Genomic DNA, 6,000 nt, shown 5'->3' on the forward strand with positions numbered 1-6,000 from the left:
CGGGCTCATCATTGCTTCATCATACGATTGCAGGGTCTTCATCATTGTTATCCACAATCATGACATTTAGACAGGGGTCATACCAATCAGGAGTGGTAGTTACCCTTGTCGACCTACGAGGTTCATTAGCAACTTCGTTCGAAGTTTCATGATCATCATCATTTGCTTCCTCTCTTATCGGTGCAGGCAGCACATGAACATCTTTCGGTGTTGCGCTACTCTCAAGTTCGAGAGAAGGTTCAATAACCTCGTCGAGTTCTACTTTCCTTCCAGTCACTTCTTTCGAGAGAAACTCCTTCTCAAGAAAGGATCCATTCTTGGCAACGAAAACTTTTCCTTTGGATCTGTGATGGAAGGTATACCCAATAGTTTCCTTAGGGTATCCTACAAAGACGCATTTCTCCGCTTTGGGTTCAAGCTAGTCAGGTTGTAACTTCTTTACATAAGCCTCACAGCTCCAAACCTTTAAGGAACGACAACATAGGTTTCTTACCAAACCATAGATCATACGGTGTCGTTTCAACGGATTTATATGGTGCCCTATTTAAAGTGAATGTGGCTGTCTCTAATGCATAACCCTAAAACGACAACGGCAAATCGGTAAGAGACATCATAGACCGAACCATATCTAAGAGAGTTCGATCACGACGTTCGAACACACCATTGCGTTGTGGTGTTCCCGGCGGTGTCAACTGCGAAAGTATTCCGCATTTCTTTAAATGCATGCCAAACTCATAACTCAGATATTCACCTCCACGATCAGAACGCAGAAATTTAGTCTTCTTGTTACGGTGGGTTTCTACTTCACTTTGGAATTCCTTAAACTTCTCAAAAGTTTCGGACTTATATTTCATAAAGTAAATATACCCGTATCTACTCAGATCATCCGTGAAGGTTAGAATATAACGATAACCACCGCGCGATGCTACACTCATTGGTCCGCACACATCAGTATGTATGATTTCCAATAAGTTTGTAGCTCGCTCCATTATACCAGAGAATGGAGTCTTAGTCATTTTACCCATTAGACATGCTTCGCATCTATCAAGTGATTCAAAATCAAGTGATTCAAGAAGTCCATCGGAATGGAGTTTCTTCATGCGCTTCACTCCAATATGACCAAGACGATAGTGCCACATATAAGTAGAATTACCATTCAATTTAATTCATTTAGCATCAATGTTATGAACATGTGTGTCACTACTATCGAGATTTAACAAGAATAAACCATTCATCTCAGGTGCATGACCATAAAAGATATTACGCATATAAATAGAACAACCATTATTATATGATTTAAACGAATAACCGTCTGGCAATAAACAAGATCCAGATATAATGTTCATGCTTAACATATGACCAAATAACAATTATTTAGATTTAAAACTAATCCCGAAGGTACATGTAGAGGGAGCGTGCCGATGGCGATCACATCGACCTTGGATCCATTTCCAACGCGCATCATCACCTCGTCCCTTGCTAGTCTCTGTTTATTCCGCAGCTCCTGTTTCGAGTTACAAATGTGAGCAACCGAACCGGTATCAAATACCCAGGCACTACTACGATTACTAGTAAGATAAACATCAATAACATGTACATCATATATACCTTTATTTTTTATTTGGCCGCTCTTCAGATCAGATGGGTACTTGGGGCAATTGCGCTTCTAGTGCCCTTCTTCCTTGCAGTAATAGCACACAGTATCAGGCTTAGGCCCAGCCATGGGCTTCTTAGGAGGCGCATCAGCTTTCTTGCCGCCCTTCTTGAAGTTGCCCTTCCTGTTAGGCTTGCCCTACTTCTTGAAATTGGTGGTCTTGTTGACCATCAACACTTGGTGCTCTTTCTGTATTTCCACCTCAGCAGATTTCAGCATCGAGAAGAGTTCAGGTAACTCTTTGTTCATGTTCTGCATGTTGTAGTTCATCACGAAGTTCTTATAACTAGGTGGCAGTGATTGGAGGACACGATGAATACCCAGCTGGTCAGGAATCACAACTCCCAAGTCACCGAGCTTCTTCGCGTGCCCAGACATTTTGAGCACGTGCTCGCTAACGGAGCTACCCTCTTCCATCATGCAGCCAAAGAATTGTTTCGAGGCTTCATAGCTTTCCACGGCCGCATGAGTTTTAAAGATAGCTTTGAGCTGACGGACTATATCACAGGGGTCGTGGGTTTCAAAACGCTTTTGAAGCTCTGCCTCTAGGCTGTACAGGATGGCGCACTGAACTTGGGAGTAGTGAATCTTCCGAGTCTGGTAAACACTCTTTACCTCCTCGGTAGCAGTCAAGGAAGGTGGGGGACCTAGCGGTGTATCGAGCACATATTGAAGTTGTCCAGCAGTGAGGACAATCCTCACATGACGGATCCAATCCGTGAAGTTGCTTCCATTGTTCTTAAGTTTCTCTTTCTCTAGGAACTGATTAAAATTGATGGTGGGGGCCGCCATGATCTACAACATATTTGCAAAAAGTTTAGACTAAGTTTATGATAAACTGAGTTCATTTTAATTCTTAAATTAACTAGGTGAACTCCCACCCAAAACAACATCCCTCGCATTGTCTTAGTACTTACACGAACCAAATCCACTACACCAAGTCCGATCTTCACGAGAGAAGATGTAGTTTCAAAGGCGAACATTCAAAATGTTCATCATATCATTCATTTGACTCATGCTTTACCTTTTGGTATTCCGTGTTTCGAGACCATGTCTGTACATGCTAGGCTCGTCAAGTCTAACCTTAGTTACCGCATGTGCAAATCTGGCTTGCACCCGTTGTATGCACATTTAGAATCTATAACACCCGATCATTACGAGATGCTTCGAAACGACAAGTCTTAGCAACGGTGCATACTATGGATGAACACTTTATTATCTTGATATTTATTGAGAGGGATCATCTTATAATGCTACCGTCGCGATCTAAGCAAAATAAGATGCATAAAGGATTAACATCAAATGCAATTCATAACATGTGATATGATATGGCCTTTCTTCTTGTGCTTTTGATCTCCATCTCCAAAGCACGGACATGATCTCCATCATTACCAGCATGGCATCAAGGTCAGTGGCACCGCTTCATGGTTGTCCATCACTAATAGCAATTATAACAACTACTTGAAATAAAGCTATTACATGATGAATAGACACGCATGTCTTAACAAAATTAATGACAACCATTAGGCTCCTGCTTGTTGCCATAACAATAGTGAACATCTCATACATCAAATATAGTCACCATCACATAGCCATATCACATCACATGCCCCTGCAAAAACAAGTTAGACACCTCTAAAAAGTGTTTGCATATTTTACGTGGTTTGGGGCTTTCGAGTAAGATCCAATCTACCTACGAACAAGAACCACAACGGTGACACTAGTGTTGTCGGTTGAAAGAGTAAATTGAATCTCAACTATGGAGGGAGAGACAGACACCCGCAAAGCCACTTATGCAATACAAGTTGCATGTATGGCGTGGAGCAAGTCTCATGAACGCGGTCATGTAATGTTAGCCCGGGCAGCTTCATCCCACCATCCCGCAAGACGCAAAGTACATATAACAAAAGACAACAAAATACCTCCCACAAACTCATTGTGTTCCACTCGTGCAACAGATCTATGCATAAACACGGCTCTGATACCACTGATGGGTTCGTTGCATGGAAAACAAAAAATTTCTACCGCGAATAAGAACAAATCCAAGATCCAATCTAGGAGAAGGCAAGATATAATCTATGAAGATCGAAGCAACGAGAAATAATATATACTAACCATCGTAGATCCAAAGCCTAAACGAGATCAGATCTCGTGGTTGATGTAGACGATCGTTCCGGTGCTGCAATCCGGCAGCACTTCCGTAATCGGTCGTACGTACGGTGTCGATGTAGTCCTTCCCCTCCCCGTTCCGGCGGGCAGAGGAGGTGTGGTAGATCTCCTCGGAATCCCAGCAGCACGACGGCGTGGTGGTGATGGTGGAGGAGAAAAGCTGCAGGGCTTCGCCAAGCCGGAGCAGGTGTATGGTGGAGGAGAGGGGGGCGACCAGAGCTAGGGTTTTAGGGTGGGGTGCACCCCCTGCCCCTCCCCTCTTTATATAGGGGGAGGTTGGTTGGGGTGGCCCCCATGCCCCATCTCCATCTAGGGCCGGCGGCCAAAGAGGGGGGAGATTCCCCCCCCCCAAGTTGATCCCCCTAGGGTTTTGGGGATACCCTAGTGGGTTGGCCGGCTGGGCCTTGAGGGGCATGTGCCTCTAGCCCATTAGGGCTAGGCTGCACCTGTGGTGACCCGGCATACCACTACATGGTGTAGTATGCAAGTCTGATATAACACCAATGAAACACCGTTCCATTGGTATTATATCGCTCAGAGTGGTACAACAGAAACATATGCGGGTCCAAGGCATGTCTATAGAATTACACACAAACTCTGTTACATAAGATCATCACAGCCTCTTACTTTACAATGAGGTAAAACTGCAATTAAACTCCAGAAGAACAACTCGTAGTCTAATCCTAACACGGACTCTATTTGTAGAGTATTTAACTAGCTACAGAGGCTACGAACAGATTCTAGCTAAATAGGAGCTAGGTTTAGGAAGCTAGTTCCCTTCTATGGCTAAACTAGGTTTTCTCCTTGTTGGATGTGGTATCTGACTCCTCTGACAGGGTCCTGTCTCTTGAAGTAGTTATTGACTCCTCGGCCTTCGAGTTGCACTGTAGATCCTCCTTCGATGCCTCCATATCTAAGCAGGGGATTTAAGAGTGGGATGAGTACGAGCGTACTCAACAAGTTCATTATAGGAAAGAGGTATTTAATGCACTAGCTACAGCATTATACCAGAAAGTCTAATACCAATGCAGGTTTTCATAACCATTTCTTCAAAAGGTTGCTTTTATTCAGAAGAACTATGTCCGTCAGCCTTCACCGGTTTACTAGAACTTCATGGAGTTCCTTTCTGACAGCGTTCGCAGTTCCATATCCCGGAACAGGGAGTGATAGGTCACGATTCATTACACTCTGCAGAGGTGTGTTGCTTTACCCATAAGAGATCTTAACCTTGGTGCCAACCGGGGGCGACCCGTCCACACTTCCTTTGGTGTGAGGCCCGGTATAAGGTCTAGCCAATCATACTCCTCCGCTACCTCGAACACCCACCCTTTGTTGCAATTCCAACCTTGGGTTCTCGCCGGCCAGCGTATCCATAGGATACCATCCGACCTCAACTATTACTAGGTCGCAACCATGGCCCTTCGCCGGTCGTTGCAACCCATCATAGACCGCATTACCGTGGGGAATTAGAATGGGATCCCCACTCTCCGGTTGTTCTCGCAGGATACAACTGCTACGGTAAGCGCATCCGTTGATGAACGAGAGGTGGAAGCACAATTGACTACTCTGTCCCACTCCAGATCTTATGGTTAACACGGGTATTACGGCACAAGAATCACTGGACGATATTTGTTGTTTACTCCTAGATGGATATAATTCCATTGCAATGGAACCTCCACCATGTCAACACATTCCATGGTTCCATTGCCAACCACATAGTCATATTCATAGTTATGAAAGTAGTACTTTTGCTTTTTATGCAAGAGTGATAAGTATAGTATTTTGCAAGTAATTTGGTAAAAATACTCAAATGACATGAGCAAGCGATGAACTTGCCTTTCTTGGCTGCAAGATTATGTAGACAAGGTCTTCGATACGCAATAACTCCAAGTTCTAAAATAGCATCATCGTCCGTTAAGGACGATGTTTAAAAGATTGGCAAGGATGCAATAATGCATAAGTATGAGATGCAATCGCTCTAAGCGTGACCTAACCCCGATGATTTTAGGACTAGTGAGTTGTAATGATTTGTTCAGGGTGTGTTTCACTTTTAGAGTGATTCACAAACAAGGTTCTTATTAGGGTTTTGTTGTCTTAGAATCATAAATAAGTGGTAAAATGCATAATAACAATCATATATACCAAGGGATATTAGTTGTATAATAAGTAAAGAGCAG

The sequence above is a fragment of the Lolium perenne genome, chromosome 7 (assembly GCF_019359855.2).
Source record: "Lolium perenne isolate Kyuss_39 chromosome 7, Kyuss_2.0, whole genome shotgun sequence".
Lineage (NCBI taxonomy): Eukaryota > Viridiplantae > Streptophyta > Magnoliopsida > Poales > Poaceae > Lolium > Lolium perenne.